Below are 14,076 nucleotides of genomic sequence, written 5' to 3'. Positions count from 1 at the left end.
CTGATGATAAATGACCTCCCAGAAGGTGGGAATGGAAAACCACTGCTTTATTTGTCAATTCCTTTAACTGAAGAATATGATTTAGGAACCAAAATTCACATGGATTTTAACTGGTTTTAAGGTCAAGAATTAGGAATTAAAAGACATAATCTTGACAATAGATAACCCTCCTTTATTAATGATGTTATTAAGGTGGGAGCACTCTTTGAAACTTTTCAATGTCTTTTTCCCAGTTTGGTTTCATGAAAAGCTAAAAATCATTTTTTTAAAAAAGTCTGTACAGATAGTCCTCAATTTCATTCAATGACCTTCCAAAGTTACAATGGCACTGAAAAAGTGAATTGTGACCGTTTTCCACACTTACAGCTGTTGTAACATCCTGATAGTCACTTGCTCAAAATTGAGATGCTTGGCAACTGACTCATACTTATGGTAGTTGAAATGCCCCACAATCATTTTTGCAACCTTCTGATCAATAAAGTCAATGGGAAAATCAGATTCACTTAATAACCGTGTTACTAACTTAACAACCACAGTGATTAATTTAACATGTATAGCAAGGTCATAAAATGGGGCAAAACTCAATAACAGCCATGCCTAGCAACAGTTTAGCTCAATTGTAATCGTAAATCAAGGACTACCTGTAAGAACTTCTCCCATCTGCTGAGGTAAACTTTCTCAGTTTTGACCCCCTCATTCCTGTCATTGGAAGCCCAGCTCTTCTCAGAGAAGACTTTCCCTTGCAATTTGATTTTCATTCTCTGCATCTTTGTATCTACTTCAGATTGGAAATCGGGAGAAATGAAAGCTAATAATTTTAAAAAATGGTTTTTTAAAACTCAATATGATGAACTATAGATGGATAGCAAAACTGAATCAGAAGAATATTTCAGTGTGTTCTTGCTAAACTAAAAATATACTGACAAAAAAAGCCTCTGCTATTTATTTTTAAATCACAATTAAAGAATAGTACAGTAATTGCTACAAAAAGACTACTTATTATACATTCCAGTAATGGAGAATAGCGAGTTCTCTATATGGAGAAAACAAAAGCACAGTTGAGCAACATTCAGTTGCTTGCAATGATTTAAAATAGAGAGGGCAAAGAAAGAGCAAAGACAGGACCCAGCTGTTAAACAATTCAAATTTTGCACACATTTTAAAAACTCCCTGAGACTCTGTAAGAAAAAAGACAGCCTTTCTAGAGTAGAGATATAACAAGGCAGAAAACACATGTTGTTTGTACACAACATGCAGTGACACAAATTTAGTAAGTAAATGCCTCTAAAATATTTATTGGAAGTTTGATAATATATTTATCTGAATATAAATAATTTCAGTATCAGATTAAATGAATGAATGCAGACTTTTAAAAAAACACTCATAAAAAGATTTGTTCATATTTTAAATCATTGATTTCCAAATTTTTGGTTTGCCTGGGCGTCACTGAGGAAGAGGAATTGTCTTGGGCCACTTATAAAATATACAGTATATCACAGAAGTGAGTACACTCCTGCACATTTTGTAATTATTTAAGTATATATTTTCATGTGACAACACTGAAGATATAACACTTGGCTACAATGTAAAGTAGTGAGTATACAGTTTGTATAACAGTGTAAATCTGCTGTCCCTCAAAATTATGCAACACAGCCATTAATGTCTAAACTGCGGGCAATAAAAGGGAGTACATCCCTAAGTGATAATGTCCAAATGGGGCCCAAGTAGTCGTTTTCCTTCCCTGGTGTCATGTGGCTCATTAGTGGTACAAGGTCACAGATGTGAAAGGGGAGCAGGTATTAAATTTGGTGTTACTGCTCTCACTCTCTCATACTGGTCACTGGAAGTTAAACATGGCACCTTATGGCAATGAACTCTCTGAGGATCTGAAAAAATGAATTGTTGCTCTACATAAAGATGGCCTAGGCTATAAGAAGATTGCCAAGACCCCGATACTGAGCTGCAGCACGGTGGCCAAGACGATACAGCGGTTGAACAGGACCGGTTCCATTCAGAACAGGTTTCGCCATGGTCGATCAAAGAAGTTGAGTGCCCGTGTTCAGCGTCATACCCTGAGGTTGGCTATGAGAAATAGACGTATGAGTGCTGCCAGCATTGCTGCAGAGGTTGAAGGGGTAGGGGGTCAGCCTATCACTACTCAGACCTGTTCTGTCCCCCCAGATCAGTCCAGGAGGCACGTGAACTGACCATACGCCGCACACTGCATCAAATTGGTCTGCAGGGCTGTCACCCCAGAAGGAAGCTTCTTCTAAAGATGATGCACAAGAAAACCTGCAAATGGTTTGTTGTAGACAAGCAGACTAAGGACATGGATTTTGTAACCATGTCCTGTGGTCTGATGAGACCAAGATAAACTTATTCGGTTCAGATGGTGTCAAGCAACTAGATGAGAAGTACAAAGACAAGTGTGTCTTGCCTATAGTCAAGCATCGTGGTGGGAATGTCATGGTCTGGGGCTGCATGAGTGCTGCTGGCACCGGGGAGCTACAGTTCATTGAGGGAACCATGAATGCCAAGATGTACTGTGACATACTGAAACAGAGCATGATCTCTTCCCTTCGGAGACTCGGCTGCAGGGCAGTATTCTAATATGATAACGACCCCAAACACACCTCCAAAATGACCATTGCCTTGCTAAAGAACCTGAGGGTAAAGGTTATGAACTGCCCAAGCACTTCTCAAGACCTAACCCTATTAAACATCTGCGGGACATCCTGAATCGGAAGTGGAGGTGCGAAAGGTCTCTATATCCACCAGCCTTGTCATGGAGGAGTGGAAGAGGACTCCAGTGGGAACCTGTGAAGCTCTGGTGAACTCTGTGCCCAAGAGGGTTAAGGCAGTGCTTGAAAATAATGGTGGCCACAAAAATATTGACACTTTGGGTCCCTTTTGGACATTATCACTTAGGGGGTGTACTCACTTTTGTTGCCACCAGTTTAAACATTAATGGCTGCATGTTGCGTTATATTGAAGGGACGGCACATTTACACTGTTATACAAGCTGTATACTCATACTTTACATTGTAGCCAAGTGTCATTTCTTCAGAGTTATCACATGAAAAGATATACTTAAATATTTACAAAATGTGAGGGGATATACTCACTTCTGTGATATACTGTATATACAATATAGTTACTGTATATAAACAAATTCCTTGTGTGTCCAATCACACTTGGCCAATAAAAATTCTATTCTATTCTATTCTATTCTATTCTAAACCACATAATAATATTGAAGTTTACAATCTTGGATGCTGCAAGACTAGCTGTCCAGGACCACACTTTTATTTTCTCACATAGAGAACCCACTATTCTCCATTACTGGAATGTATAAGTAGTCTTATAGTCTAATTGTGATTTAAAAATTGAGACTTTTTTTAGTCAATATATTTTCAGTTTAGCAAGAACACACTGAAATATTCATCTTCTGATTTAGTTTTGCTATCCACCTATATAGTTCATCATATTGAGTTTTAGAAAACCATTTTTTAGCTTACATTTAGCTTTCATTTCTCCTGATCTCCAGTCTGAAGCAGATACAAAGGTGCAGAGAATGAAAATCAAATTGCAAGGGAAAGTCTTCTCTGAGAAGAGCTGGGTTTCCAAAGACAGGAATGAGGGGGTCAAGACTGAGAAAGGTTACCTCAGCAGATGGGAGAAGTTCTTAAAGGTAGTCCTTGATTTACGACTACAATTGAGCCACAACTTTCTGTTGCTAAGCATGGCAGTTATTAAGTTTTGGAGTGACCCCAGGTTGGAGATACTTGTTCTAAAAACTGAGCTATTAGTCACTTAGTTAAAAAATAAACAACCAAAATATTCTTCTTACACTAAGAAAGCCATTTTCACATCAGACAAAAGGATTTTTAAAAAAAGGATTTAAAATCCAAAATGATGCATAACATGCTTAAATAAAATACCTTTTTCAATTGATATAATTGATACAATTGATATATTACACAGAAGAATAAAATATTTTGATGTAAACTTATACATGAAATTGCTCTGAATATATCAATACTACAAAACTGATGTGAATCCCGAACTCTCTTATTTATCATTCTTTAATTCACTTAATTTTGGATAACAAAATTATCATCTTCTATTGGATAGAATGGGGAGAATTATATTGATTTAACTTTATTAAGTTAATATTTATTAATTTTATTAAATATCTCCAGAAATAATTTTTTCAATTTAATCTTTCTTTGGAGATTATGATATATTTGTGTTCAGCTTAAAGGAATCTAATTTCAGAATGACCATGTCACATAGGAATTTTAAGAAATATGACATTCACTTTTAATAACTATAATGTATTTATTCACATTATGTTTCTAGCATGCTGCACAAGTTCAACAGAGCCAAAAGTGACTTGCTGCCTATTTTCATTTGTATTCAGTGTCCGATGCATCTCACTGCAGTGTCCAAACAATAGTCAGTCAGAATTGATGGATTCCAGTGGCCCTGATGCTGTTTTTTCATTATGCCAATGTCCTGGTGAAACTGATTGCAACTAAACCTAAGCCTTCAGGAAAGAAGTCCAAATGCAGAAAATGAATTTTCAGTTACATGTCACACTTCATGGTCTTGTATGCTGTAAGCTTGTCAACCAGCTGAATGGAACTGGTGCTCCGTGGATGGATACCAAGAAAACTCTCAATAAAACCTACTGCTTTTCAAGCAATTTTCTCTGGCCTCACTAACAGATCCTCGAACCGCTTGTCATTGATAATTCATCCGATCTGCGGATCAACAAAGATGCCTTGATTCCTTGATCTTAAGCATCAGTTATTCTTGGAAACATTTGTCTCAAGTAACAAAAACTTTACTTTCCTTGTTCATCGCTTTCACAAAATTCGCCATTATTACAAATTTTATGTGAAGCAAAGTTAAAAGTATCTATTAGATCAACAAGTGGTTCATATTTTTCTATCCTGGAATCAAATTCTTTCAGAGTGGCCAATTTTTTTTAATGTATGTACTGTTTCGCTTATGTAAAACAGTAATTAGTATATCCAAACTGCATTCCAACAGCAAAACCACTACTTTTGGATCTCCACAGATATTTCAGTTGTACTTGGTGTAGGAATTTAGCACCCACCCCCCTCCTAGAAGAATGAAATATTTTAGAAAATATTTAAAAAGGCAAAATATATTTCCCTGGATGAGAAATGGAGAAACATGTTTTAAAGACAAAGCAGCTTCCTGACTCCCCCCACCTTTGTCAATGGGCCATTAAAGCTTCAGCTAAGCTCACTCATTTCCCCCCCACCTTTGTCAACCATCATCTGCATCATAATAGAACCCATCTAGAACAGAAACTCACCACATGGCACCTGGGAAGATTACATCAGCCAGCAAGGCTAGCTAAGACCCCCACCCCCTGGGAGTCTGACAACCAATCAGGGTACTCTTCCTGTGCCCCAGAAAGTTCAAAGCTCAGAAAAAGCATAAAACCAGGGAGCACACAGGATCTCAGCCTTTTCTGTTCAGGAACTCAAGCCATGTGATCCTGACCACCATTAAACCATCTTTCCAAGCAGTCTCCATGTTTCCAGTGTCTTTGTCCCCACTTGGAACTGAACCCAGATGGATATTTCTTCCAACATTGGTGTACTGGATCTGCATCAAAAACAGTTCCATATTTCTTTGGTATGTACAGCATAGTCAATAGATAATATTAACAACAGAAGATTTCTATAAAATAGTACGTGATAAGTTCAATTACAGGATGCTTTTGTGATTAGCAACCAAAAATCAATAATATATAACCAAAAATATTCAGAAAGCAAAAAATTTGTTGTCCTATTCCCCTTCACACTGATGAAATACCAAAACCAAATGATTTAGCTAATTCATATATTTGCAAGGAATAAAGCAATAGGCTTTATAAATGCATGTTGTATTTAAATTATGATTCTCACATAGTTTCTACAACTATTTCAAGTACTGGATTTTCTAGCTCCTAAGAGCAATGACAGGATATTGGCCAATCTAACGTTTAAATAGTTTTCATCAGGAAATTTACAAGGACCTATTTTCAGGTCATCTGGTGCTATTAAATATAAAATGTCTATTTTAAATGCTTAGTGCATTAAGATTTTTTTCTTTTAAAAAAACCCTGAACTCTAATTATATTTCACACATTTTTTTAAGAGCAGAATGGTGCTATATCTAAGCATCATAGCCAGAAGCAATGCCAAGAATATGAGGAATCAACTGATACAATGCTAACAGGGAAATTTTCCCTGTGCTGGTGGTCATAGGAAGCTTTCGATTTTGATGTAAAAGATTGGGATGACGAACTTTCTATTAAAATCAGGTGAGGAAAAAGAAAACAGATCTAAATAGTGCACAGTATCGCAACCAAGGATTTTATGAAACATTTTAAAAACAATTCAGTTTGTTCCTGTCACGGGCTTTATCAGACTGCTGCAAAATTCCACAAGGCACAACAAAAGAAAGTAAGTACCACCAATATATTACTGATACAACTAGAAGAAGCTACCTGTAAAAAAAATTAAATAAGCCTAAAAAGCAAATGATAAAATGAACTGAACCGCTAAGAATATAAAAATAGACCAAATAATTTTAAGATTGAAAACAAAATGTATTCAAAAATTTTCATTTGGAACACCTTTTATTGCTGTACAAGGATCATGGAAGAAATTAATAGTTGATTTAGAAGAAGATATCTGCCAAGAAAGTACATAGCCATAGCATATACATAATAAAAGGATCATTTAAACCATTCTAGTAAATGACAAAGAAAACAGCAATTTAAAATTTGTCATATAATCTCTTAGATCTGCCCAGATTGAATATAACAGGACAAATGCAAGTAATGATAATTTTCCAGTACAAACACTTTTTCCCCCCAATAAAATGCTAATAAAGGCTTTGCTTAAACAGGCATGTACTAGACATAAATTAGAAACTGTATATTAAATGAAGATTTAAAATACAGAAATCTCTTGCCAGTCTATATTTTCAAAAGAGCTTATGGCTACTGGTGTAAACCTTTTAGTAGATCAGTCTCCCTTATCTTTTTAATCCTTTATTGGACAGTTGCAATTTTAAGGCATATTATCAGTACTTTTACAAAAAGTCTACTCAGAAGTCACTTACTAATTCGCCAAAGATTTGCACTAATTCACCATAGCATTCTCTGTCACTTCTCATAGCCTTCCTGGGCTTTCTACTACTCTTGCTTGCTTCCAACTTTTTTCCACATAACTAAGCACACTTCCCAACAAAAGAAACAGTTGCTTGCCTATGCTTTTTATTTTCTAAGAAAGAAAGATTATAATGCCAATTAAAATGTAAAATATAAAATATAAAATATGTTAGAAGCATACTGGCATTTCTGTTAGAGATCCTAGATGTCTGAATTGTGAGGTAGCACTATGGTATTAATTTTCCCCCAACGTAAAATATCTCTTTCGAATACAAATGTGTTTTTTTCTATATTTTTAATTAATTTATCAGGATATAAAATAAAAAGTAAATGAAAATAATGAGAAAAATAAGAGAGGAAAAGGGGTAGAGGAGAAAGTGAAGGATAAAAGGGAAAGAAAGAAAAGCATTGACTTCCAACTCTTTTTGCACAGTAGAATAACATATTATAATCTCAACTTTTTACTTGTACATAGTATATACTAGCCATTTCTATAAACCAAACCTAACTAATCAGCAAAACCCAAAGTCAAACTTACATTTTTTTCCCATCTCAAGCACAAAATCCAGAAGTAATTTCCAAGCTGAAACAAAGTTAGATGTGTTCTTTTCTTTGATTAAAGCAATCAATTTAGCCATCTCTGCTAGTTCCCTCCGTTTTTCCAGCCAGGCATCCATTGTAGGAAGTAAGTGTCAGTTCTATATTTTATTCGTCCCCTCTATTTTTTTTAAATATGGAAAATTTGTATTTATAGCCATGTATAAATAATAATATAATTTCAGTTGTGCTTTTGATTTCATTCATTAAAAATAACATTTTACAAGCATTGTGGTAAAAATGTTACATTAAAAAAATAAATTACCGCATTTGCCAATATTGTTAACCAGAAAAATGATGAGTGACTCTAATGACTGTTACAGAAGAAGTTATTGCTACATGTCCCTCAAAGAAGGACCGTATGAACTCAACTGTATTTTATTCCCATCTCTTCTTTCAACAGCATTTCTGTCAAAGTTATTCAAAATAAAATAGAAAATATTAAAGAAATAATAATAGCAAACCTAATGCACTATTTTATTATTGTTCTGAACTAACTGCTAGAGGATATTGAATTAACTTATGCAAAATACCTAGATTTATCCAATTTTGGACAATTTACCAAAAGAAACTAAGTTTAACTATTATAACCCCAAATCTTTATCAAATATATACCATTCCTGATTTACCAGTTTTTCCATAAAGAACCAAGTTCTACATATTTAACTGCTATAGCAAACCTGCTAACACCTCAGTTGATACAGTTGTCACACAGATCTAAACAAAATGGCTACCATTTGGACTACTTTGCTTATCTTATTGTCACCATATAACAATATCAATGATATTGTTTAAGATGCTGCCAAACTTCAACAGGCATTTAAGATGCTGCCAAACTTCAACAGCACGTCCACTGGTAAGAAATGGCGGGAGTTATAATTTAACAATACATTAATGACCACAAATAGTTAAAATTTTAAGCACAGAGTTTTCACCAATATGCTGGTCTTGTCAACTGTGTAAGACTCTTTGCCTTATCAGATGAACAAATGAAAGGGAAGAATTTTTAAAATTTTCCACGGCATTGTACAATTGTTACATACATTGTATGAGAATATTTTATTCAAATAAGATCAGACTCCAAGTAATTTTAGCTAACCGTGAAAGATCTAAGTAGTGTTGGATCTAATTAGAACCTAGATGGCTCCCTTCTAAAATTCCTGGAACTTTAAATCAATCACAAATCACTTCTTGATACAGCCAAGAAAATTATATGGGCATGTCCAAATGCATATATTTCTAACCTGAAGAAGCTAACTTAATGGTACTTGTGAGTACCTATTTTCCCCATCACTGATATCACTCAGATTTTCCAGCTCACAAAAGTAGTTTTTCAGGCAGTGAGAATGATTTTCAAAGGAGAAAAAATTAGGAAGGGTTGATTTACAAGTTTGATTTATTTTGCAGTTATCAACATTCAGTTCAAATTATGTCTAGTTTCATTTTATTTGAACATATTGGACCAAAAATAGCTGGTAGAGCAGGGCTGTCAAACTCACAGCCTGCAGGCTGGATGCTCTATGCACTGGCCACATCCACCCTCAGTTTAGCAAAGGAGGAAAAGTCACAATAAGTCATGTGACGACACCGTGACGATGCGAGTTTGACACCCCTGTGGTAGAGCATACTGTCATGTACAGCAGATTTCAAGACAAGGTTTAATCCTGTATGTCTTAAGTGATATTACATTTCGCTAAAATTGTACCTAGCAAAAATAAAATTTCATATACCGGTTATCACCTAAAGCATTTTTCATTGTCTTGTGTTAAAATTAAATGCACACATAAATTTTGTAAGTGCGCCATGCTTAGTATTCCACAGTCTAATGTCTTCCAGATATATTAGACTACATATCATAACAACTCAATCAGCATGTCATGTGGATTATAGGAATTGCACTTCAACTCATTACAAAGCATTGGATTGGTGGGCTTAGATGTCTTATTGTAACCAATTTAAAATAAACTCTTTTTACAATGGGTTTTATTTAGGTATTTATAAATAGCTTTTTAGTGCATTCAACTCAAATTATATCTTTCTTAGGCAAATATTGAGAGAGCTGGGCATAAATGGCCTTCTAAAAATATATCAATTTGTGGGGAAAGAATTGGGTGGTCAACTTTTCTGAATTTCTCTACAAAAGGAATTCTCCAACAATTTCCCAATGGCAGGACTCGCAGTCCTCTATCTTCTAATAATCTTTTTAAAAATTTATTTACTTATTTGTTGAGTACATATTAGATAATATATATAAGTATAAGCATGAATTGAATATATAAAATACATACAATTAAAGGGGACATTAGGACAGGGATGGTAGGCACACTGGTGCTCTTATGCATGCCCCTTAGAGACCTCTTAGGAATGGGGTAAGGTCACCAGTAGCCACTCTAAGGTTAAATTTTTGGGAATTTTGGAATGAAACCACAGAGTCAGGTAGTACATTCCAGGTATTGACCACTCTGTTGCTGAAGTCATATTTTCTGCAATAGAGTTTGGTGCAGTTTACCTTAAGTTTGTATCTATTGTGTGCATGTGTATTGTTGTGGTTGAAGCTGAAGTAGTCATTGACAGGTAGGACATTGTAGCAGATGATTTTATGAGCTACGCTTAGGTCATACCGAAGGCTACGTAGTTCTAAATTTTCTAAGCCTAAAATTTCAAGTCTGGTGGCATAAGGTATTTTGTTGTGAGCAGAAGAGTGGAGAAATATTTCTGGACACATTTAATTGTATTAATGTCCGATATGCAGATGAGCTGTATTTTTTTTTGTTTTGTTTACATTTATACCCCGCCCTTCTCCGAAGACTCAGGGCGGCTTACAATGTATAAGGCAATAGTCTCATTCTATTTGTATATTTTTTTACAAAGTCAACTTATTGCCCTCCCAACAATCTGGGTCCTCATTTTACCTACCTTATAAAGGGTGGAAGGCTGAGTCAACCTTGGGCCAGGCTCGAACCTGCAGTAATTGCAGGCTCTGTGTTCTAATAACAGGCTTCTCTACTGCCTGAGCTATCCCGGCCCCGGTATTTGAGAATTGGTCTAGCAAATGTTTTGTATGCTCTTAGTAGTATTAGTAGTGGTTAGTAGTGTTAGTAGTGTTATATTACCGGAGAAGAAGCTTTGCAAGATTAGGTTTACAACCCTTAATGCCTTTTTGGCAATGTTGTTACAGTGGGCTTTGGCACTTAGATCATTTGATATGAGTACTCCAAGGTTCTTGACAGAGTAAGGGTCATCTACAAGGTAATTTGTATTTCGTGTTCTTATTCCTTTTGCCAATGTATAAGATAGAGCATTTGTTGGTTGAGATTTGGAGTTGCCAATTTTTTGACCATTCCGACACAAAGTCAAGGTCTTTTTGAAGGGAGCAGCATTGTTGGTGGTGTTAAATAGTTTTACATCAATAGCGAAGAGAACGCAGTTACTTATAATAGGATCACAAAGGTCATTTATGTAGGTCATATGTATAGCTTGAAGAGTATTGGTCCTAGAACACTTCCTTAGGGGACACCATTATTAACAGGTGCAGGATTAGATAGTGCACTCCCTAATTTGACCACTTGTTGGTTTGACAGGAACACGGTTATCCAATTATGGAGGGGTCCAGAGATGCCATAGGATTTTAGTTTTAGAAATAGTTTGTCATGTACCATTGAACAAAGGCTTTACAGAAGTCTAGTAAATTTCATCTATTGCTTTGCCCTGATCAAGATTTGTAGTTCATATGTTTTTGCAGTGTGGAAGTTGTAGATTACAGGATATATTTTTTCTGAAACCAAATTGTTTATTAGAGAGTAGATTGTTTGTTTCTAAGTGGAGGGTAATGGATTGGTTGATGATTTATTCCATTGCTTTGGAGGTAATGCAGGTAAATCTTCCTTGAGATTTAACTAAATCATGGGAAGTCAGAGAAGCCAAGGAAGAAATGATTGTACCTTGAAAGACAAAACAAGAACCTACAACCACTGCTCCCTCATTAAGTAGAAGAATGCTCTATAAAGATTCACCAAGATTATCTTCTTCCTTGGAAATTATTTCCCTAATTAAGTTGAATATGCATTGACAAGAAAAATATTACAGGAGTATTGTTATCATTGATCAATTTAATATGGCTACTCACTCCAAAAAATTCTTGGTAATTTATAATATTTAGTTATGCAATTAACAACTATGAGACTTCTTTGAACATTTCTAGAATTTTCGCAAACGCTATCTTGTTTATCAAATGGTATATTATTTTATATAGAAAAGTGTAGAAACTTACAGGAAAATATGCCTTGGTTTTTTTATGAAGTACATCCACCTCATTATTATTCATTAATAAATGTATTCATCTTTAAGAAACCAAATTTCTGCTAGACAGCTATTTCTCTGGCCATTATCTAAAGCTTCCCACACTGAGGAATACACATACACACCTTTAGCAACAAAGTTTTATTTATTGGTTAATGTGTTTTCTAACCAATAAATTCAACTTAATTCATTTGAAAGGCCTAGCTTACATAGTATTGTTTAGATTAAAGTATTTATTTTACCTATTTCCTGCACAGAATATTATAGGCCATAATGAATTATTATGACATATAGCTTTATTTGCATAGCTGAAAGATACAGTTGAATATTACTTTTCTTTCAACCAGCTGACTACCTATTTAACATCTGTTATTTGCCCTAGGCTGCCTAGCAAACTCATAATCAGGATATTATAGTGTGGTATTTGATTTGAAAAAACTTAATAAGCCATAAACCTGTAAGACATGGATAAACAAATACTACCACAGTCAACAACCATCCAAAATCTGATTTACAGAAACAAACATACAAGAAAATAAAACTGCAACAAGAATAGAAGCCCACCAGCTGAAAACGCCCTTTTTATATTTGTAACTCACCTTTGCTTCCCAAAAACTCTGAATGGCGGATGTTGTTCTCCCCCACTCCCCGCCCTTGCCCATGTGATCTTCACATAACCAGAGTTTGCCTGAGAGTTGCTAACTAGTTTAGCCCCCGCAATGAACTTCGTGGCCAGGTAGCACCTAGGATTTATGTGACTACGAAGAAATCAGTTCGTTTCTACCGTCCAAGCTAAAACTTTTTTTATCCTTGCAAGCAGAAGAAAAATAACGTTCTTTATGCCATAGATCGGCATCCACTGCACGATCCACAAAAATATAGCTCAAATTGGAACGAGAAAATAAGCTACTAAATGTGTCGTGCATTATGCCATTCTGGATAATAGTTCTTAAAATGAGCTCTGCAAAACAAAAGAAAAACCACTCCCACGCTCGCCTGGATGAGAATTTCAAATTTGCGAGCACCCACAAACTACCATAGTATCTCCTGCGGTAGATACTTAACAAACTTTTAGAGAAGAAACCGAGAGCTTGATTAACACAGAAATCCTTATAGTAGAAACTAGGGTGGGATAATATGCTCGAAGAAAGACCGGAACTATAAGTTTCCCAAAAGCCAAGCTCGGACTTGGGTACAGAGGTACACCATACTCTCCTCCGTCAACTCCCACCTTAGCTATTTCTCATTTAACATTTGAAACGTGCAATTTAAACAAAATCGTACCTTTCTCTCCCACCAAATCTGCAGAGGTTAATTATGCTGATCCTGAAGCATCACTTTAGAAACTTACGAGTGATTCAGGAGTCTTAATAATCCCGCGCAAGCTTCCAAAACGTAGAATCGATTACCTTCCTAATTAGAAGCAACACCTCGTCTGGTAGCGGCAGCGCCTTCTGGAAAACTGAGTCCTACTACCGTTTCCGACCGCCCAATGAGCCAGAGTTTCGGAGAACTTGAACTACACTACCCATAAACCCATTCTCTTCACCTGAGCTTCCAAATGAAACCAGGAAAACTGGTTTGATTACTAGAGTTTCACCTTGGGCCGGAAAGAGAGACGAGGAGAGAATAGTCTAGTTTACATTTTGTTTTGAAGTTTGTTTAGTTTAGCCAGGCTTTATCTCAATGAGTATTTAATATAATTGAATGTATGTATTCTTGCTCTAGTCTATGCCTCTCATTTTTCTCAACCTTAAAAATTTGTAGGACATAAAAAAGCCAGGGAAGGTGGAAATTAACATCTGCCATTACAAAATCTAGGTTTCAAAAATGTATGCAATATAGAAATATAAGATCTTATTTTTCAAATTATCTGAGAAACTTTGAACTGCCAGCAAGCAGGCAAATTGGAGTAGACCAACAGCTGTAGAAGATAATATTAGAAGAGGAGAAAATACCTTCTCAATCTCAAAAGAATA

At 35.5% G+C, this 14,076-nt stretch overlaps 1 protein-coding gene across 6 annotated transcripts in view; it reads right to left on the bottom strand.

The window, feature by feature from the left end:
- Positions 1 to 13,567, bottom strand: part of MACC1 (MET transcriptional regulator MACC1) — a 30,533-nt gene extending 16,966 nt beyond the window's left edge. Inside the window, exon 1 of one of the 6 annotated variants that reach the window (XM_058181975.1) lies at positions 13,507 to 13,567. The gene's annotated coding sequence lies outside the window, so the exon portion shown is untranslated. Of the gene's footprint in view, positions 1 to 12,696; positions 12,773 to 13,381 lie in introns of those variants that run through there. The other 5 variants (XM_058181978.1, XM_058181974.1, XM_058181977.1 and 2 more) reach the window with 5 other exon arrangements.
- Positions 13,568 to 14,076: the final 509 nt, after the last annotated feature.

The sequence above is a fragment of the Ahaetulla prasina genome, chromosome 4 (assembly GCF_028640845.1).
Source record: "Ahaetulla prasina isolate Xishuangbanna chromosome 4, ASM2864084v1, whole genome shotgun sequence".
Classification (NCBI taxonomy): domain Eukaryota; kingdom Metazoa; phylum Chordata; class Lepidosauria; order Squamata; family Colubridae; genus Ahaetulla; species Ahaetulla prasina.
Note: the sequence above shows the minus strand (reverse complement) of the source record. Positions and strands in the feature narration are given on the sequence as shown.